The sequence below is a fragment of the Calypte anna genome, chromosome Z, assembly GCF_003957555.1.
Source record: "Calypte anna isolate BGI_N300 chromosome Z, bCalAnn1_v1.p, whole genome shotgun sequence".
NCBI classification, from domain to species: domain Eukaryota; kingdom Metazoa; phylum Chordata; class Aves; order Apodiformes; family Trochilidae; genus Calypte; species Calypte anna.
This window is the reverse complement of record NC_044274.1, coordinates 48,782,517-48,805,310: the sequence shown is the minus strand read 5'-3', so window position 1 is coordinate 48,805,310 and position 22,794 is coordinate 48,782,517. Positions and strand designations below refer to the sequence as shown.

At 42.4% G+C, this 22,794-nt stretch overlaps 1 protein-coding gene across 4 annotated transcripts in view; it reads right to left on the bottom strand.

Annotated features, from left to right (window-relative positions):
- SMARCA2 (SWI/SNF related, matrix associated, actin dependent regulator of chromatin, subfamily a, member 2) overlaps nucleotides 1-4,581 on the bottom strand; it is a 108,100-nt gene extending 103,519 nt beyond the window's left edge. Inside the window, exons 1-2 of one of the 4 annotated variants that reach the window (XM_030467983.1) lie at nucleotides 4,393-4,581; nucleotides 3,621-3,700 (exon numbers count right to left, since the gene is read on the bottom strand). The gene's annotated coding sequence lies outside the window, so the exon portion shown is untranslated. Of the gene's footprint in view, nucleotides 1-2,348; nucleotides 2,421-2,816; nucleotides 2,881-3,364; nucleotides 3,575-3,620; nucleotides 3,701-4,392 lie in introns of those variants that run through there. The other 3 variants (XM_030467985.1, XM_030467986.1, XM_030467984.1) reach the window with 3 other exon arrangements.
- Between the last annotated feature and the right edge of the window lie 18,213 nt (nucleotides 4,582-22,794).

Here is a 22,794-nt window from a genome sequence, read left to right as displayed (position 1 = left end):
AATAAGGCACAATCTCTTTTCTGCTGACATTATCACAAGTGAACTTTATGTCATAACATTGTTTACTACTCCACTAGAGGATCAAACAAATAAAAAATATCTGGATAAAGTTCAAAAGAGGTAGAAGTCCAAGAAACACAGAAAACTTCAATTGCAATAGAAAACACACAAAATTATGCATTTTAATGTGTAATTTGCAAAACTGTTCAGTGATACAAGCCTCTTTCAGAAAAAGACCACTAATTCACAGCCATATAATAAACCAAGACCATGAAAACTGGAGGTAAAAGTGAAGACTTTTTTAACTCGCAACTGTTCATATTTAGACTTCAACTTCTAAAGTCTGACAAAATTTGAGAAAATGTATCTGTAAATATTAATTCCATTTAGACCTTTGCAAAAATATATGAAAGAATGCCAGCTGAAAGAAACATTTCTTCTCTTGACAGTTTTCAAGCCTCAGGTGTTAGTGAAAGCGTTTTTCAAACTTGACAAGAAGAGCTCACAGGCCACTTCAGATCTTTTCTTCTGTTCATTTCTAAGATGCTTTAAACACACTGTTCTGGCCTATTTCTTATGAAACACCAAAGAAATAACTGTCTTAAAGTTGAGACATAACTTATGAGAGAGATACTGTATTTAATGAAGCTTTACCCTAAGTCCACAGATACTGTATGATACACTGAACTTTAGATTTATTTTTAAATGTGGGGGTTTTTTTTGTTTTGTTTGTTTGTTTGTTTGGTGCTTCTTTGCCTTTTACTACTGCTATATGTTTGCCATAAAAAGCTGCCTCCAATTCTATCCTACTGGTACAACACCGTTTTCCTTAGAATAACAAAAGGACAAAAGAAACAAAGACACCGACAGTAGTAGGGCAATTAGGTTCAGAAAGAGAAAGTGTGCCTTTATTTGCACTAAGGTCACAATTTTAACCGCCCCCTCAGGATATGTAACGGGTATACTACTAAACGAAGTAATGGTACGATATTTATGGTCTGGGTCTTAGGGGCTGTGGTTAAAACTAAGTATCACTGAAGAAATCTAAAGTAAAACAGAAGAGAATTCAAGCAGATCAACGCTGTGCTTGAACAAAAAAAACAACCGCTTTTTGTTGTTTTTGTTTTTTTTACAGGAAGCATGCAGAATACTTACAATGGCAAAAGTAAAAAACGAAAAAATTATAGCTTCCATTCTTCAGTTCGCTATTTACCCACCTATCTAAAATATTCAACAGAAGACACCTTAGAATCAGCAGCTGCTAACCTAAAGTTTGGAAAGTCTGACTGAATTATAAGCGGTAGGAAAAACAACTTCTGTGCGCTTTATGTAGTCATGCTGACACTTATACTCCCTGTGCTTGACCATAATACACACTAAAACAAATAAAAATAAAAACAAAATCCCATCAGTTAACTGTAACTTCGGTTCGAGTTTCGAAGAGCTGTAACTTTTCCAGCCATGTGCTGTTTGTTTTTCCACCATAATGAATTTGGGGGTGGAGGCGACAGAAAAAAAAAAAAAAAAGCCCCACTTTTTTCGTGATGTCCCTATGCACCAGGGACATCACGAAGCGCGGCCGTGGGGGAACTACGGCACCATGTGTTGGCGCGGGCACGCTGCCGGGCGCAAGCCCGCAGGCACCAGCGGAGGCTCGTGGGGGCCGCTCTGTTCAATCCTTGGCAGCGTTCCGCCTCGGCAGCACCGCGCCGCTCCCCCCGCCACCACCAGCCACTACCCCCGCAGCGGCGCCGGGGCGGCCGCGAACAACATGCAGGGCCCCATCTCTCCCTCCGCCCTTCCTGGAAAGTTTTCGCCCGGACCGACAGGCTCTAAAACGTCCCATGCCAGGAGATCAGCGCCGCTGCCTCCCTCCGACTCCCCTCTCCCAAGCAACGGCTGCGCCGCCCCGAAGCCCGTATCTCGACGGCGGGAGGGAAGGGGGGGGGGGGGAGGGGGGGCTCGGCGGCGGCAGGCGAACAAGCAGCCGGGGCATGCCTCAGGACTGGGCTGGGCCCGTCTCCCCGCCGCTCCTTCCCTCCGCCACCATGTCACGCAGACCAAACATGTCTGTGCTTCTCTGTGCGGCGGCGGGTACTTCCTCAATCGCCGCTACCGCTCGCACAGGCAGAGGGACGGCAAAGGCCAACCCGTGCCACCACCGGCGCTTGTCACCGCGGAGGACCTGGGACAAGCTCCATCGCTCTTGTGCCCCGTCTGGCAGCTGTATGCAGCAGCGACCCGCTGCCTACCGCCGCCTGCCCCCGCCTCCGGCAGGATAGAGAACTTTTCCAGGTGCCGACCACCACCGTTCCCCTCTCCCTACAGGGCAGACGAGTCGCGTCTACCTGTGCATCCGCGTGTCGGAATCCTCGCTCCCGCTCGGGCCCATCCAAAAAAAAAAGAAAAAAAAATTTCCACGCACACCGGAAATAAAATGCTTTTTGCTTGGAAGGCGATTAGAAAATTGCAAGCGCATGTTTTGTGCTGCTCCGCTTCTCCGACCGCTGAAAAGCGGAGGGGAAAGGCATAATTTCTGCAGGGAAAACGGGGGTGGGGCGGTACGACGAGCTATTTTGGGATGTAATCGAGATACCTTTACAGCAGGAATGACTGCACAGTTAAAAACAGACTGAAACGCAACAGGAGCCGCAGCAGGTCGGGCGAAGTCCCAGCCCCCACCGCCCTATCTTCCCCCCTCCCCGGTGTGCGAAGTGCCAGTGACAGGCAGACAGGGAGATTATCCGGATCATGGCCTCCCTGCCTCTGCCGGGTAATGCCGCTACTCTCACAGGCAACACCGCTCCCTCACGCACCACGTTCCTCCTTCCTCATGCCTCTCCATTTCCCCTTCCTCGATCGGCTCTACACAATCGTATGCCACAGCGGAGAACCACCCCCACCGCGACAACACACCCCTCCGTCGCCGGACACCGTGAACTTCACCATGGGACCCCCGGCAAACGCCGTGAGGGAATCCACTAGGCGGCTCGCAGCAACCGGGGCTTCAGGCAAGGCCGTCCCCGGCCCGCCTAGCTGACACGGCGAGGGGAGACGGGTGGTGGGCTGTCGCTCCTCCGGGTCTGTCTCTCTCCCGGTCGCGTCGCCTGTGACACGGTCGCTTGGCGGCAAGATCAAGGGGTGCCCCGAGCTGGCAGCCGCTGCTGCTCGCCGTCAGCCCCGCAGTCAGCCCCGCCGCACAGCGGCTTGAGAGGCCCGGGCATGGCGCCCCGCCGCTCTCCCGTCCGTGTCTCCCGCGGGTGCAGCTGACTCACAAGTCAGCCACCAGCGATGCCTCGGTTTGGTTTTTTTCTCTCACACCCTCCCAATCTCGAGATCCGTATCATGATTATTCCAGAAATACCGGATCAAAACTTTCTTCTCCCCACCCACCGGGGGGTATAAATATTTGGGAGGGCCGAGCGCCGGAGAAGGTGGGGAGGGAAAGCAGGTGGCACGGTGTCACCCGGGGCCAGCGGGGACGTGCTTGAGGAAAGGGAGGGAAGGTGGGCACGGTGCGTGCCGGCGACAATCACCAACAATAAAAGACGGCGCAGGCACCACCGTGCCAGGGACGGGGAGTAGGGCGGGGGGCGGACCGAGGCGTAAGTTATATTTACCTTCCGCCCAGGAGCGCCGTGCTGGATGTCGCTCGTCTCCCCCTCGGTGAGTCACCAGAGTCCGGAACCGGATCGGGGGACTAGAATATGAACATGACTTCATTGATGACAGCCATTCCCTCCTCTTCCTAAACTCCTGCCCCTCCTCCGGCCCCCCCACCCGCCACCTCCCCTTACCGACGCCGCCGTCCAGGAAGCGGCTTTCCCATTGGTCCGCCGGCAAGGGAGTGCCCGCCCCCTGCGCGGAAAGGGGCCCCCTATTGGTGCCTGCTCCCTGTCGCTCAACGGGGACGTTGCAGAGGGAGGTTGGGGGGAGGGAGGGAGGTGTGCAGCAGCTTTGCATGTGTGTGCCAGAGAACGTGTGCGCGCACGCCGAGGGCCCCGCTCGGGTGCTTCCCGTGCTGCGGCGGGACAGGCGTGAGCTGTCTGTCGATCGAGGTTCCTCCGCGCCGTCCCAACCCCTCCCTATCTCGCATGTGCTGAGGGGAGAGACGGAGAGAGGGGAGCGCCCTCCTCGCGGAGGTAGCGGCAAGGCGCGGGTGGTGGCACTCGCGGGGGTATTTTGGGAAGAGAGTTAAGAAGGTGCTGGAACTCTGTCGCTGCCCCTCCCTGCCGGGGCGAGCCTGCCAGCGGTAGAGGAGGAAGAGCCGGGAGCCAGCCTGACGGGCGTTGTGGTCTCCTGTACCTGGCGGGGGGGAGCGGGTGTCCCCTTGCTTTTAAGGGGGGGAAAAAAAATAGAAGGAGGTGGTCCTTCGTCCCACCCACAACTTACACCTTGTGCCGCGTCTGTGCTGGCAGAGGCTGCCGCCGGGACAAGAGAAGGCTGTCGAGAAGGTTCCTCGGAGCTGAAGCGGCCTGCCAGTCAGGCGGGATGCCGCTCCCAACGGCCGCTGGCCCCGAGGCTTGGCTGGCGCTGCCGGGCGGGTCCTCACCGCCTGCCCTCGCGGGAGACCCGGCTGCTGCTGGCCCCGGGCCTGGGGCGGGTGTTGGAGTGGTCGCCAGCTGTAACGAGTCTGTGTGAGGAGCGGAGATGGATCTCTTGTTTCTAGGAGTAGGAAGGGGAAATAGTGCAGTTATGTTCGTTCTGTCTAGCATGCTTCGCCCCTCCTGGCCACATTAACGGCTGTATGGAAGTACACGTATCAACTCCACGTGCTCGTTCTGTTTGTGTTGTGTTGCTTCGTTTTTCTAGGATTTTGTTTGGGTTTAGCTTGGTGGGGGTTTGGTTTGGTGGTTTTTGTTTGGTTTCTGGGGGTTTTGGCTTTTTTGTTTGTTTGTTTATTGGGCTTTGGGGCTTTTTTTGTGTTGTTTTTGTTTCGTTTTTGTTCTGGCTTTTTTCTGTATATCATTTTTCTGTATCTCGTATCTGCCGAGCTCTCTCACCTTGTTCGCACCAGCTATACCTGTTTCTGTACAAAACGATTGAATATTTTGTTAAAGCACTACGAGCTCGCCGGTCTGCGGATTTTTTGGACGCAAGTTTGTTTGTTTATGTAGAGCTAAACTTCCATAGGTGTCATATGAAATTAACTTTTTTTAGTCGTGTCGGACGGGGGTGTGTGCAGCTCTGAAGCTGCTCTAACTCCTTTGCTGTGGATTGGGTTTCACTTTGCGCTACGGAGTAAAAATACCAGGAGGAGCTTCAGAATTAAAATCAGTAGCTGCTAGAGATGCTTAGGTGATAGTATTTAACGTGAAGTTCCTCTGCTTTGGCCAGGTGCAGTTAAGGACCTGAAGCAGTGCTGGGAGCCCCGAATGCACCTTGTGGTCGGTGATTAAGTGACAGCTACTGTTTACGTGATGTTTAGCCTGGGGCTTTTTTTTCATGGGTCGAACAGGAGCAGTAATCACCAAGTTACAGTGCTGGCTATACAATGCTAATTACAGTTGCAGTAGTTTTCCGAGGTGTTACTACTTAATCGTTAGCTTCATCCTATTTGTTATGTAAAGGGATACTAAAATGCTCATGCTACTAAAATACTAAGATAAGTGTATAAGAATTAGTGCTAACTGGACAGAACTATCCAGTAAATATGTAAACTTTAAAAGGCTGTACTTTCAGTTTTCCATTGTCTATGAAAAAATATTTAATTGGGAGCAAAATCAAAGAAATGGAAACATTCAAATCTGTCGACAAAATAACCAGTATCATTACGTAAAGCTTTTGATCTTTGAGTAATTTATGGTTTTGGTTTTAGCTTTGTTTTAAACTACAAGTTGCAACCACGTGTCTTAAGAGATAATAAGACTCTAGTTAACATTCTTGAAAAATATTCTAATGTTAATGAAAAAAGGTAGAAGTTTGGTGGGGTTTTTTGTTGTTTTTTTCTTTGTACTCTACTGGAACTCTCATTATCCAGTCTTTTTTTTTTTTTTTAATCATTTCCTTCATTTCCCAGAGTAATGAGGGCCCCTTTGCCTCTACTTTCTTCAGAAGAGTAAATAAGCCTTAAGTAATGGCGGAGAAATTTCTTTGCAAAGCAGCTGGACTGCTTCTTGGACTTGAGCAGCACTCAAACCATTCTAAACCAGGTTAAACTTCTTTTTGGCTGAAAGCATTCAGAGAAGAAAAAGAGAATATAAAGTCTTTTGGGTGAAAGAAAAATATTAACTCGACTTTGGGATAAATGCACCTGTGTTTGGTTAACGATTGTTTTATTTTAGGAATGCTGCAGCAGCCAGTTCCATTTTGGAGCAACTAAAACTCCAGTTGATTGGGCATTTTGCTGATGTCAGTCTGAAGGCTCTTTGTATTCTGCTGAAATACTTAATTTCATTGCAATTTGTACTGAATGGGTTGGAAATTTTTGTCAAAGCATGCATGTTCACCCGATGCAAAGCTTCACTGAAATGGGTAAGACTAGTGAGGGCCCATAGTGAGAGAGACTATGAGACCCAAGTGGCTAAAATTTCATACATAGTTACACATAGTTGCACATATGCAGTTAGACACAAACATGGTGAATGATTACATGATAAAGGATATTTTTTTTCCCTGATTGGTATGTCTAGCGTAGCAAAAGGGAAAGAAAAAAGCTACAAAATGGGGACTGTAAACCAAACCGATGCTGCTGACAACAGTAGAATTGCACATAAAATTTACGAACTTGAGTAACTACCACAATGAGAAGTGGTACCATTTTGACTAGGTAAATATCTATGGAACTAAACCTTGTTTGTGAGGAATTAAACCAACATAATTAAAACTGGTTAGAAACCAATTTGAGTGGAACTCTTGCAGGGACACTCCAAAAAGAAGGTTACACCAAAACAAGGTCATTACTAACACAGATTTACAGGAGTTTTTACAGCAACCTCACGATTACAACCTTGGGCCTCCTGCTGTAACAGTTTATGGTGGTATTTCTCTGCTACCAACTGGCAGAAGTTGCAGCCACTGGAACAAAAATGGTGCAGACAGGGTGAAGGCAAGATCTTTCATCTTTGTAGTAAGGTTAGCTCATTGAGGTCATCACCAGCTGGGGAAAGAAGACCAGCCTCCATGAGTTTGCTGCAGTATGGTGGAAGTTTTATCTTCTATACCAATGTAGTTCACAAGTTTACCCATGTAATGTCACAAGTAACACAGAAAAAGAAGGCTTTGGGGGTTTTTTGGTTTGTTTTTTGTTGTTGCTCAGCAATTAAGGAAATGCTGTGATGATAAATAATTGAGATAAGAAGCCCTGGAAAGTGTCTATTTTGCTTGTATTCCCCACAAAAGTCTTGTCATACCCTATCCATTCTGTATAGGGAACAGTGCTTTTCCTGAAGTGTGTGAATCCTATTGAGAAGGATGCTCTTTATCTGCCCATCTACTGATCTGTAGTATGTATTATTATGTATGTGCCTTACTCAACTGAAGGGGTGCATCTCAGCCTGATAATTATTTGCACTGGTTAGAATTTTTCCTGATAAGTGTTACCTAATTTAAGTGAAATTTCAGTTATAGTGCAACTTTCATAAATGTGCTTGGTAGTCATGCACTTTTCATCTCAGCTTCTTTTTCTGGAGATGTACATGTTCATCTAACTATCTCCACAGGTTTAAAACACGGACTCTTTCATAGTGCCTTCAGCTGCTCTAAACTTGCAAGGTGTGTTTGTGAATGTGATGTCAAAAAAAATACTCAGCTGAGATCTTCTCAAGGCTAGAGAATAGTAATTATCTCCTTTGTCTAAAGAGCAATTCCTAATGCATTCCAAAATGAATGTGTGAGAAAGAAGCGTGTGAGAAAGTTGGGCTGGCTTGCAGTGACAATGTGCTAATGTGCTATTCATTTTGTAGTCCACGAAATTCCAGAGTTTGGTTTGATGTCATGTTTTTTTTTGGGGGGGGGGGGTGCAAAGGGCAGGGTGGGGACAGGAGAAACACACAGTGATGTTGACTCTTTGTTTTTCAGACTGCCATTTTCCTTTCTAACCAGATGATCTCAGTTTTGTGTTCATCCAAGAGTATAATTTTATACTTGCTTTTGTTTTTTATCTTAATGATTTTTGAGCTTCTCACCAATTTCTCAACATCACTTTCAGTTCTAATCTTATCTTCTGAGTGCTTACCAAACCTCACTGGCTTTCTGTCTGCTGCAGAGTTTATAAACAAAATAATCAGTGAAGCTATTCAAAAGAATATTGACCAGAAGCATGACAAAAATGCATTTCTCTGGGACTTTGAGGTCTCTTTAGTTATTAGGCATTCGTTCCAGGGTGATAACCTTTTCTGATACTGGCAGTCAGTTATCTTTTTGTATGCCTTTAGCAAGATAACCTGCTTCCTAGTTTTGGCTATTTCTGCCTGCAGGAAGTAGTCAAACAACTTCTGCAGAGTGGAGCAAACCCAGAATGCTCAACAGGTGTCAGCAGTTCTTGGAGAGTCCTTTTTGCTGCTGTTATTGTTGCTAGCAGTGCTCGCTGCAAACAATTAATTTACCCATCTCTAAATAATCTTGGAGTTTGTCTCTGAATATAAAATGGAAGTAAAATCTATGGTGATTTTTTTTTAGTGTCACCAGTATCAGATTTGTGCTAATTGCATGTCAATGGGGGAATATGTGAAGGAAGGCTGAAGTGTAGAATTCTGATCCTCTAAGCAGGTTGTGAATGTACTTGACTGGGGAAAACAAACAAAATGTATTTACAAAATAAACTGTAAAAAAGTACAGAGAATGTACTTTACAAAATGTGTACTGTAGAGTGATTTCCACAGGTGACTGATAGCTTTCTGCTCTGTGACACCATTTGATCAGAAAGGCCAAAGGCAAATACAAGACCTGGAATGTGTAAGCTTTTCCACAGGTTTGCTCTCAAACACCTGGGTAAATTGTGTCCATCTCTGCTGCCATTCAGATTGCAAGATACAGCCTTAAGGTTTTTCTGTTCATGCTCTCCTATTAGTTCATTGTTAAGAGTCATAGCTGAGTTGGACACCAGGAATATGTATACTTGCTACTCACTACATCAGATGCATGAGCATGAAATGTAGCTGCTTGGTAAGGAAGGTATGTGATTTAAGATGTGGAGTTTGATTTCAGCAAGAATATACTGGCCTCTTCAATATGCAGACTTTTCATAATTAAGTGTTCACACCGTATTTAGGGTATAAGTATAGTTTCCTGCTGTTTAACATTAGCCAGTTGATCTTGAAGCCAAAATAAATCATTCACCAAAGGACCATGTACAGGGCAGCCCAAGATGTAGATGTCAGCTTTCTGCCACTGGTGTTTGCAATTGTCACTGCTTGCACTGCTGACACAGCAATTCATATGACTGCTCTCTAATAACAGAAATTCAGATAAATCAGGTTAGTTTTGACTCGTCAGGTAAATTATTTTTGACATAGTAATGCTGCTACAGTCCGTGTTTTCAACCTACTACAGAAGACTTTATTCTTCACAAGAAATACAGGGACATGTGAAGGCAACATTTAGTGTAACAAAGCATCTGGATCTCCATAGGATCCATCTCCAAAGGGATATCCATCTATAAACAGGAATTCATGTAAGGGATTAGTAATTAAGTTAAATAATTTTAAATTCACATACTCTTATTAAGTCAGGCATGTCTCCATGTTAAATTGATCTTTGTGCTGCCTTCATAAACCTTAATGACTTATGTATTTCCTACTGTATCACACATAAATTCTGCTACTTTAACTATTGTTGGGTTTATGTTCATTGTGTACTGATTTTGGCTGCTGCCTGTGTGAGATTTAGAGCCTGTTCACACTTTATCATCTTGCTCTGTTCAGTGCAACAGGCTGCTTTCAGTGTTTTTACAATAACTCTGTTAGCAACTGTCAGGAAAAAAATTTCTTCTGTTCTCTTCTAGACTATGTAAAATACATGCAGTTAACCAACTCCCCTTAATTTCTGACAATTTTCCACTTCCTTGAAAATACCTAGGACTTTTCTGTGCTATTGTGTAAGTAGTACCTTTTTTTCTCTATAAAATACATGTAGAATTACCTGTTAAGTGCAACTACAACAAAATAAAGCAAAGAACTTTGAATGGCAGGTCACTTCCTGGAATAGGGTGGGGAAATGAACAAAGACATCACACAGAGGAAGTTTGCAGTCTGAGTGCTTGTGGAAGACTAAGATTTGTATGAAAATTTATGCCTAGATATAAGTGTACGCCGAAATTTCAATTCATGTGTGTTAGCAGCATTTAACGCTGCATATACAGACACCAAGCAGCACAAATGCATGATTGTGTTAAACTTGCTCAGAAGCCTTTCAAAAAACACAGTCTGTGCTTTCTTGGTGAATGTCTGAACCCCTGATGAGAAGGGATGTATTGAAAATAATTAGCAAGGAAAAAAGCAGATTTGTGAGTGGACAGTTACAAGCAGTTGGGATAAAGGAGTAGTGCAACAACCATTCCCACAGTAACCAAATAAGGTGACATTTAGCAGATAACAGGAAGCCAGTACTGGGCTGCTGTGTAAGGGAGCCCCCCAAAGAAGAAAGAAGCAAATATAATTGGCTACAAAAAAGGTGCTAATATAGCCCTTATTGTTGCACCATTAACTGCAAGCGATGCAACGACAATGCAAGCTGGCAGCAGTATAATGGGAGTGCAGTTGTGTAAGGCCTAAAATGGGTATGAAAGACATGGAAATCTCTAGAAATCTCTTGCAAAGATTTTGTTATCCTGTGCCACAGTAAGCAAACAGTTACTCTGTACTTAGAAAAGAGTTGGGCATTATTGTTAATTTGTCAATTGGGATTTATGATCATAACCTCCTGTTTGGGAAGGAGTTGTAAAGGTTCTTGCAACTGGAGGAACTGATTTGACGTTGTGATTAGAGGTATTGTTCTCTTCTTTACACATCCCTACTGCTACAGGCAGCTAATATGCTGCATATTAGGCTGCTCAGGAGGGACTAAGCTTGCTACTTCTGCCCTTCAGTGGGATAGACAGGAAATGGTAAGGACCTGATAACTTTTGTTGCTAGTGCTCCTTTCTGCTGTTGCCTTGCAGCCCATGGCTTTTTCCTCAGAAGGTGAAGTTATCCAAATAGGAAGTAAAACTGATTCTTCAGGTTGTGTGGGCTGCTGAAGTAACTAATAGTTGGTGTCTTTGCCTAGACAGACAGGTAGTCCGCTGTTCTAAGTTGCTGGTTACTTTGGTTAGGCCAAAAGACTTTCACTCACAAAACTCTGAGCCGGCTGCATTTTAGAATCTAGGAAACAGGCAAATTCATGGTAATCCACACAGAGAATGCACAACCATGGCTGCTTTTGAAGCCATTACACCGAGGACTTATCCAGACAGCCCTTGAGAGCAAAGGTGTGGCACAAATCCTTACAATGGACAGATCCCACTCTGAAACCATTCCCAAACAAAAATTGGCTGCTTGAAAACTGATTGGCTGCTTGCACAGCACTCTTAACACTTCATGTTGCCTAGAAAGTTGGCCTGGACAGCAGGCCTGTGTTTGTGATCATGTGACAAATTTTGGAAGAAATGGATTGAACTGTACACATGAGTAAGGTCACTATCAGCAAGATCTCATTTCATCCCATGGGCAACTTGATAGTAAAGTTGCTATAAAAAAAACATGGTTATCAAAAACAGCACTGGTCCCACTACTGACCCCTGAGGAATGCCACTTGTCACTGGTCTCCATTTTGATACTGAGCTGCTGACTGCAAATCTTTGAATGTGACCAGCCAGCCAGTTCCTTATCCATCAAATGGTCAATGCATTGTATCCTTATATTTCCAATTTAGAGACCAGGATGTCGTGCAGGAGAATGTTGAATGCTTTGCACAAGTCCAAGTAGATGACATCAGTTTTTCTCATTGTGCACAAACACTGTGACCCCATTGTAAAAGGCCACCAAATTTGACAGCCAGGATTTGCCCTTGGTGAAGCTGTGCCAGCTGCCACCAACCATCTTCATATTTTTCATGTGCCTTAGCATAATTTCTAGGAGGATCTGCTCCATGATCTTGCTGGGCACACAGGTGATGCTGACTGGCCTGCATTTCCTTGGGTCTTCCTTCTTTCCAGTTAATAGAATTTCACTGCACTGCCCTGACTTTTCAAATACAATGGAAATTGGAGTTAAATCTAATCAATGGGAAGAAATTCAGATGAAGGAATGCAAAATGGAGGTTCCTGACAGCTAGCAGCAAGTACATGTGATTGAGACAGTTCTTTTGCCTACTCATCAGTGCTACAGCTTTTGCTGGCAGCTGAAGTAAAGCTCAGAACTAATTTCTGTGTATTTAAATTTGATAGGTTTTTCAAAGCGTCCTGCAGAAGCAACTTCATGTATTTTCTATTGTAGTTTATTAGAGAATAATCTCATGGATAGACAGCATAGAGACTGTAAACAAGTAACCCTCTGTAATGGGTGGGATGCATTATGCATATGTCTCAGTCTGAGGAACTTAATAAGAGGCAGTTCCTTGATAAGAAGGGAAACCACAAAGCTGGAGAGTGTTGACCCTGCTTACGCAGGAGCTAACAGTCTCAGGCAGCTTTGCAAACCACAAGGGAGGCAGCCACTAGGAGGAACTTTCCAGACCAAGTTAGATAAGAGCTGAAATGAGCAATAATTGGCTAGCAGCTGTGGCTCAGCAAGAAATTAATAGTATAAAAGGAGGAGAGCCACCAACCCCATGCCACTCTCCTATGATTGGACCACTGCCCCTCTTTGCCATGAGGCCAATGGGGGACCACTGGATCTTTAGGTGAGAACTTTATTACAACCTCTTTATTTCCTTTTCTTCTTCTCTTTTCTATTTCTCTCACTGCACAGGACTAGGTTTTGTAGCTACCATTGGCCTGTAAAAACTATTTAATGCCTACCAGTTTTGTGTGTGTTCAATAAAGTTGTGTAATTACATCCAACACTGTGTTGTCTTTAATTTAGCTTTGTGGGATCCAACAAGAACTACAGTTCTTGTTACAATCATTCCAAATTAGTTATTAAAGCAGTTAAAATAGTAACTAATTTAGGGAACAAGTACCTTAAGTACTTGGTTACACCTGAAATGAGGAATATGAAGTTAGCTTTCAGAGAAGATCTCGAACTTCAGTCTTTACCAAAGTGCCATTTTATGGGCAAGGTTATTCAACATGTTGGTAGATTGTTCTTTTACATTGTTGGGTAAAGTCACTCAAGAAACATTCTGGCTATTATCAGGCACTGGTGATTAGAAAATTAGTTGTGAAAAGAGCCATGATAGTTATCATAAGCTCTTGCAGACCCATGTAATGCACAAATGAAACAGTCAGGAATGGAGATCTACAGCTATATTGAGTTTTGGGTCTAATGACCAGGCTTTGGCAGAGACTCTCTGAAAAAACAAAGCACTGATTTCAAGAATTGGCAAAGAAATTGAAACAGCTTGAAATGCCACAGGTGGAACTTTTCTTTGTTTCTGAAAGTACACATGTGATCTGGGTTTGTCCCTCCTTTGAAATTCTTTCATTTTTAACTTAAGTGAATCACTGCCAAAGCTTTCTAGAATGCTATTGCATATAGTTACCACAAATTTTGCTTCTTGAGAAACGCTACACTACTATTTTATTCTATGCCTTGGGTTAAAGAAAGCAACATTAATTTGCATTGGATGCTGAACTGAGTTAGCAGACTGCACCAACATGTCTCTTCAGATTCCTAATGCAGGCCACCTTATTATGTACTCCTGGCACATGGATCCATGTTGACACATGATGGTAGAACTTCTGACTCAGTATGCCACAGTGCTGAAGTTTCCCCCTCAGTGTTTCCTTATGTCTGCAAGTATACTCTAGAGAATAATATTCTCAAGTTGCAAATGTAATTTAGCGAAGTATCCAAATTCTTACAAGGTGCAAGAACAGTCCCTACTTTGAAAGCACAATTTCCCTGAAAGAAAGAATACACTAGTGGCAGAGATATGGACAGCACACAGAGGTCAACTCAGTATCCAGTGATCTGATTGGTAGAAATGTTGATTCTTTGTTGTACTGGTGAATTTTGCCTTGCAGCTGAATAAATTGCATTGATTACTTGATGGGAAGGGAGGGGATATTTTGAAGGCATTCTGGAAACAATCACTGTCAACATAACCAATGATAACCAACTTATGGTCTTAAATTTGGTTTCCATTTGGTAAGAAAATCTGAAAAACAAGGTTTCCAAGACCAGATTGTGAAAATAAAGACTGACTTGTCATTGTAGTAACTACAACTTACAAAAAGTCCTTTATAAATCTGCTGCAGTATTGGGCTGTGCTAGTTTTGCCTTGCAGCTGGATTGCTGATTGGGCAAGTCTGTTACTACATCCAGTAGAAACTTTTTCTTTTTAAGAAGTACAGCTTCCCATGATTAGGAATCCACTCTCTTCAAGATCTACCACACACAACTATTTTTCAGACAAATTTAAGACTGAATAAAGGGGACAAAATAGTGGCTGAGTCACTTCTGTTTTGTGCCAACAAGCCTCTCATTTACTGATTGGCCACCTGTCTTTGATCTGGATTATATCATACCAGGGAGCTACTCCAGCTGGCTGGAGATCAGGGAATGTGAACTGTAGTCAAGGATACCTGCAAAGCACTGGGAGCTGCAGTGAAGAGTCTTTGAAGAGAAGGCAAATTGGAGGTAGGGCAAAGGAAAAATAGAGGCAAGGAGCCAGTTTCTGATCTCAGCATCACTGATGTCACCAATGAGAATCTGATCCATAGAGTGCTGAGGAAAGAAGAACAGAAGCAGGTTCAAGGGAAAGGTGACAGACAAGCACTGGTGACAGAGAGGGGATCATTAATTGTGTCTCAACTGTAGTCTTAATGACTACTCTGCTCTAATACTTGTAATACCTCTTACTCAGCCAAGAGCAGAAAATTAAATTCTTTCTAAGAGACTGTCTTGTCTGTCATAGCAGCTCCAGCAGTGATTTTTACTGGTGGTATGCTTGGCTGCAGATCCACCTGAAGAGCCACATGCACAGATCTAGAGAAGAGGAAAACATTTAAATCTCATGTTGCAGGTGAAATCCTATAGTAACAGTCTTCCTTATGGTCAAGTTCTGCTTGCTTGTAGTGTTCTACACATTTCCAAAGCTGCTCTATCTGCTGGTACTGTAAAGCTAGGTTAATTTTTTAAATAGTATTTTTAATCTTTCAGAGCTTCACCTACATGTTAAAACACATCAACCTAAAAAAAAAAAAAAAAGTCAACAAACTCACAAAAAACTGACCTTCCTGAAATAATTTATTTTGAAAATCCTGTGTTGGAGCTCTATTGACAAATCAAAATACATGAAAATAAATGTTACATTTGGTGCAAGGATTTTTCATTTATTTCACTAGGCAATTTGTTCTGAAAATATTTTTTCATCTCCTAAAATAAAGATCCAAAATTACACATGAAGAAGCCTTAATCTACTTCCAAATAGTCAAAAGCTAAAGAAATATGTCTTTAATGAATCATTTGCTTATTATGATTCCATTCCAGTTTCTCTCATTTACAAACATTTGCACTAACAATTTTTTATTTTGTGAGGTTGACCTGATGTCATAATACTAAGATGTCATAATACTGCTGTCATAAATGCCCTGATGTCATAATGCTTCAGAGAGGGGGCATCCACAACTTGTCTGGACAGTCTGTTCCAGAGTCTCACTACCCTCATACTGAAGGAAGATCTTAGGATCTTCTTAGGAAGATCTAGTCTAAACCTATTCTCTTCCAGTTTAAAACAATTTCCCTTGGTCCTATTGCTGGACACTTTTATGAAAAGTCCCTCTTCAGCCTTTCTGTAGGTTCCCTTCAGAAACTGGAAGGACCCCCAGAGTCTTCTTCAGGCTGAACAATCTCAGCTCCCTCATCCTCTCCTTGTAGCAGAGGTGCTCCAGCCCCTGAATCATCTTTGTGCCCTTCCTCTGGACTCATTCCAACAGATCTATGTCCTTATGGTGGGGACACCAGAACTGGATGCAGTATTTGAGGTGGGGTCTCACAAGTGCAGGATAGAAGGGGAATATCACCTCTCTCAATCTACTTGCCACGCTTCTTTTGATGTGTCTTAGGATATGGTTGGCCTTCTGAGCTGCATGAGCACACTGCCAGCTCATGTTGAGGTTCTCATCAGTCAACACCCCCAGGTCCTTCTCTTCAGGGCTACTCTCAAGCCACTCTGTACCCAGCTTGCAGTTTTGCCTGGGAATGGTCTGATGTAGGTTCAGGACCTTGCACTTGTTGAACCTCATGCTGTTTTGACTGGCCCATTCCTCATGCCTGTTAAGGTCTGTCTGGATGGCATCCATTTCCTCAAGTGAATCCACTGCAACACAATGATTGGTGTCATTAGAAAACTTACTGAGAATGTACTCAATGCCTTTGTCCATGTCCCTGACAAAGATATTAAAAACCCCTGAGGAACTGCACTTGTCACTGGTCCTCAGCTGGACATTGACACCAGTCTTCATATGATGTTATTAACAACATGAGCATGAAATAAGTTCTAAATGTAATTTATTCTTTCCAGCACGCTAAAATTATTTGACTTGTTGATAGTTCTTCATTCTGTGCACTGAGTTGTAACTTCCTATAGTTCAGACTTTCCTAGGTAAAATAGTGGAAATAGTTGGAAATAGTGGAAATAGTTGGAGTTTAAAAGAAGAGCTGAAATCTGTCTGGTTTAATCTTCACTATGGTGTATAATAAGCAAAATAGCAAGGCATGCTTTAAATGCAAGCAGAAAATCAAAGATGCTTCCAGGATATCAAAGGTGCTCATATAGCTCTTTTGAATCTGCTCAAAATTGGATTTATATGATAAATGTTCATAGGTGAATTATGAACCTTTTTGAATTTCTGGTTTTGTCACTTTATGACAGGCAGAAGTTATCCCTTTAGACTACTTTAGAGTTCTGGTGGTCCAGCACATTCTCTGTATAATTGAAGTGTTGCAAGCTAGTGTACTAATCAAGCAAGGCTACTGCTGTTCTCTCACTGTGTCTTGCAAGTAGTTATTTAATGTAAATTACTGGAATGCTTCATAGCTGGTGTAAGTGGCTTGTCCATAAGAAGCCCACATTTAGTCTGGAAACTGTAATTCCACTTTCTTCAAAAGTTGCATTTGCACTCTGGTAAAAGAAATAATAAGATGTTGTACTGAGTTTCTCAAAGCTTGAAGATGTTTTTAGGAAAAAAAAAATCAGCTTCCAGATCTTGCTATACACTTAAATATACTGAGACTGTGATCTATGCTATTTTGATATTTTTCCCTAATCTCAGTCATTTCTTAGTATGTTTTCTATAGCATTTTCCAAAGCACTGGAAATTGTGAAGAAAACTAAATATGCCTAAAGCAATAGTTTTTGATCCTCTTAGCTTGTTCTGGTACACCTGCCATTGCACAGAAAAAAGAGTTGTTTATAGCTGTGCATATTTTTTTCCTTTTTAAGCTTTATGATTGGAAATTTTACGTGGTATGACTACAGCAAAGAACAATGATTTGCACATGATTGTAATGGCATTGAGCACCATCTGAATAGAAGTTACTCAGCAGATGCTTCTGAAAAAAGACCGGAAAGTCATTTTATGACACTTAGACTACTACTCCCCCACTTTCAACCATGAGAAGTATTCCTTTGTGGGTTAGTGTCTTTTCTGACCCTACTTAGTTTGGCAAACCTAGGTTTGAAAAGGAGTGTGAATAAGAATCCAGAAGACAACAATTTTTATATCTGATGTTATAAAATGTATCCAATTAATTGGTGAATAATGATGTATTACTGAACACAGACCATTATTATTTTTCAGTTAAATAACATCAAAATGCATGATGAGTCATGGCTCAGTCTTTTAACTTGCCCTTCTTGAAACATCCAGATCCTGCTTCCTTGTTTATGAGTGTGAAGTATGCAATGTATTTTTTTCCATTAATATGTCAACATCTGTATTTCCTTGGCTTTAAGAATGTATAATTATCTCTGTACTCCAAGAAGAAAGAAACAAAGATAACTTTCTTTCATCATTTTTTTTTCACATTAGAAAACACATAGAGCAAACATTTAGTTTAGGATTTCAGGTTCATAACAGCATAAAGGTGCTGACAGTAAGTGTCTGAGGACTTCAGTGCCAAGGCTCACCTAAGAGAAGTAGTAGTGTTTATAAAATATACACTGAATACTGCAGAACTCTGAAGGCTGGAGTATGCAAAACCACTTGGGAATAAAAGAAAGGAAGCAATATTGTGCTGAGAATCTAACAGGGCCCATTCTCTTTTGTGAGAAAGCTGGTGAATGAATGACCATGTGCTCAGCAACAGACAATACCTAAATCACAGAATCATGAGTGGTTTGGGTTGGAAGGGACCTTATTAAGATTATGTAGTTCCAACTGGCCTGCATGGGGCATGGCCAGGGATACCTCCCACTCAACCAGGTTGCTCAAAGCTCCATCCAACCAGACCTTGAACACTTGCAGGGAGGGGGCATCCACAACCCACACAGTGAAGAACTTCTTCCTAATCTTCCTTCTAATCTAAATCTACCCTCTTCCAGTTTGAAACTATTCTCTCCCATTCTATCACTTCATGCCCCCCCTAGCAAGTCCCTCTCACATAAGTAAGACCAGCTTCTTAACACTGATAGAAAAGGTTAATGTTTAAAAGTACAGTCTATTAGTTATGGAAATACAGGGCCTAATTGTATAATCTTTCTCACAATGAAAGTGAGACAAATTTTATTTTCATACCGACTTTATGCACAGAAGGTTTTTTCACCATTGACTTGCTAACATTGGATTTTGCTTTAGCCGTGGAGTATGCTGGAACTCTGCCATGTTGGTGTCTGCTTTTGTAAAAGAGAGCAGTGGGAGAGAGTCCTTGTCTAAAAAGCAGAAACATCTGCTGTAGTCATTTTCACGTTTTTCATGGAGTTCAAGGAAGGCATCTTGTGGTTGAGAGATTATTTGCTCAGCAATTAAAAATAATGTAGTTAAACCAAATTTCTCATTTCCAGAAAGGCAACCTAATGAGGCAAAAGCTACTTTTAAACACGGGGCACCTATTCTGCAACTTACTAGTGGTAAAAATCCTTAGGTTTAGTTGTAGCTGCACGGCTAACCAGAATTTTTACAGCTCTAGTTACATAATTTACAATGTTCCTATAAGGGATCCATTCACAGATGCTGACAACTCTTTGAAATGGCTCGTTTCACTTTCTTCAGCGTCCAGGGAGATACTTGAGAAGAGAAGCACAATTTCATGAGAAACTCTGGGAGCAAACTCAAAGCTGACCAAAACTCAGATGTTCCCATTTGCACCAACCATTTAAGGTTTCCCTCCTGGAGTGTGATTTAAATTGAGCTGGCAAAATGTATAGATGAAAACAGGCAGACTTTCATTTTATTGCCATTGTTTATGACAGATTTGGGTGGTGCTTGGAGGAAGCTGCTTGTATAAACAAGCTTGAAGGTAAAATACTGGCAAGTCTGCAAGTGCTGAAAATTGGGCATGCATCATGCTGGAGTGCTGCCTCAGTGGAGAAAAAAAAATCCTTGTAAACGCTCATCTCAGGGATGTTACACAAGATGCCTAAGGTTTTTGAAGAGAGAAGTGGTATATGTGCTGGACTTGCTATGCTTTCTCTAAATATTAGTCTGTGTCCAGTGAAAACGACATAAAATGTGCTAACTTGCACTTTCAATAGGGGAAATATTTCTACTGGGTGAATTGAAAACTGTTAGCTAAATTTAGCTGAACCCAACCATTTCCCCTTTCCTAAAAGTTCTTTACAATGACTGGGAAAATTTTTTCCATATTCCTCAGGTTTGTTTTTTTTTTTCTTGTAACATTGAAAAGGGAGAATCTGCTTGTACTGGTCAACTTTTTCCATTACAAACTTTCCTGATAGAAAGTATGCCCAACTTACAGTGTCTCTCTCATTATGTGACATAACATAACTCTGAGTGCTATACCTTGTTCTGTATGCTGAGCAGGTATCTCATTAAATTTTGAAAATGTTTGACAATAATATTAATTTAATTCCACAGTAGAATTTCCCTCACAGATTGGGATAAATATGATGTTAACTAACATTTTCACCCTTTTCCTTCATTTTATGAAATAAGCAAATGTTACACTTGTTTTGCAGGTTGGCAGTCAGGACAGAATAGCTAGACCACTTAATGTGGAAGGCTTAAGGCACCTAGAAACTAAATGAAAGCATGCAGTCCATAAGGATAAAAGAACGACAGTCGCTGAGGCTGGTCAGCACTTCTATCAGAGTCAGGTGCAGCAGGTTGCTCAGGGCAATTTCTGCTTGGTTTTGAATATCTTCAGGGATGAGACTATGCATCCTCTCTGGACAATATGTTTGAGGTTTTGATCACCTCCACAGTAAATTATTAAATTTTTTTGTGGATTAAATTGGATGCCTTTTGTTGTTGTTTGTGCCCACTACCTCTTCTCCTTTCACTGGATATTGCTGAGAACAGTCTGACTCCACCTGCTTTATTCTCTTGTGCTGGGTATTTATGAACTTCTAGAAGGTCCTACAGAGCCTTCTCTTCTTCAGGTGGACCAGTCCCAGCTCTCTCAGCCTTTCTTTTTATGTGAAAGTTGCTCCAATCTGTTTGTCACTGCGGCCACAGTCATCAGTCTCACTACAGGATGTTCACGATGGCCTAGAACTGAACCCACCATCAGTATGTGCACCATCAGTGCTGGATAGAGAGGAAAGATCACATTCTCTGACCTGTTGGCAATATTTTTCCTAATGCAAGCCAGGATACCATTGGCCTTTTGTTCCACAAAGGTACATTGATAGTTCATGGTCAACTTAGCTACTAGGACCTCCAGCACTTTTCTAACAAGCTGGTTGACAGCTCTGCAGCCCCCTGTGTGTAGCTTCCCTGTGTGGTGGTCTCACGTATGTCCATTTTGTACATACATGTACAAAACATGTACACTGAAGCACATGGTCACCTGAGTTTTCCTCATGAGGTACTCTAAATACCTGTCCATGCCTGGGCTGCAGTTGGCTTGGCAAATTCGAGTACTCTTCTTTCCAGATTGTGACAAAGCCTGTTCAGAGTTTCTTCTACAAGTGACTCCAAGGGAATCCAGCACTGTGACTATGTTTATATCATGCACCTGAATGTATACTACTGTCAGTGAATCATTCCAAAAAAGAGTGACTAGTCATTTTCATTCTTAAACATGGCTGGAAGTCCCAGTAGCATTCATCTCTTTTTTTGCAACAGTGTATGCCCGGCAAACAAGGAGTCAGACTTCTTGGGTTTTGGCAATTTAAGGAATCACAGTTTCCAGAGAACCAAGTTCAAATTAACTGATTTAATTTTCAGGTTAGTGCATACATGCTGTTGAACGTGACAGTATTTGCATGTTGGCATGATGGTACTTTTGAGAACTCATCTAGGCTGCATGCTGTTTGTAGGCCTGCAGCAACAAGCTGCCTTTCCAGTGGTGCTCAGACACCATGGCAACTGTCTCTTTATAAACAGAGAGACAGCAACCCAAGACCCTGAGCCATTGGGTTCCCTAGGGCTACTGAAGCTTTGCAAGTTCCAGTAAACATTAGTAAGCCTGGTGTGAGCAAATGTAACTCCAGTAACTTCAAAGGTGTTTGTCCCGCTTGCACCCTTAGTGAAGTTGCTGTTTCACTGTCAGTGAAATAATTTCCATCGAGTGAAAATTACTTAGAGAAGTTTTTGAGTAGAACATAACTAGAAAATTTAAACCTGGTTGTCATAGCTGTGATAAGTGACCTGAAGTCAGGAAATCAACCTAATTTTACTGTTTTATTAAGATGTGAAAGTTGGAAATGGCTCCACTGCAGGTAAATCCCTGTAGAGAGCTTCTATTAGGAACAGAAGATCCTGTCCAGAAAATCAGGACCTGGCCATATTATAAAAATTAATTTCAAGCAATTTACATATGTTCATTGCAAAAGCAAATGGTCTTACAGTCATTACAAGAGGTATTTGTCTTTGCTTGGAAAATGTAACATATGGTAACAGTGGAAAGCATTGTTCTGCCAAAGGACAGACTGAAAGGGCTCCTGCGTTTGCCAAGTAGGCCAGAGTTAGGATCATCAGCTTGTGGGCTTTTGCTAATTTGAAGTATTTGTATTGGGTCTGGCCAGGATGAGATAATTTTCTCCATATCAGCTCCTGTAGTGCTGGTAACATACTGAAGTTTTAGGTGCTGGTGAAGACTCATGACCAGTATGTCTATAGTGACAACATTTATTAATAGTTATAATAGCACTATATGAGAAACATTGCCCAGTAAGTACTTACATTAGTGTGTTATGCAGCCACTAATACTTTACTTTGGGTGCACTATAACAAAAAATGCTAAAATTTAAATATTTTTTACTTGGGAAAGCTGAGATACCACCTTACTCTTATTCTGCTTGAATTAACATTCTCTAACCAACATTCTGTCAAACTGGCATTTGAATGCTGGCAACACTGGCATTTATGTGTCAGTAAGTAAACATTTCAGTACTAATGAGAAGAGAAAGGATATGGATAGTTTACCAGGGACTACAGATACTAAGCAAGGAAAATACCTCTTTAGAGCAGTAGACACAGATCTGTTAAAACCAGTGATTACTTTTACATGGTGAATTAGAGCTTCTTGGACGTGGTTGTTACTTATCATACAGGATTACACATAATCTTGACGCAATAGTGATTGT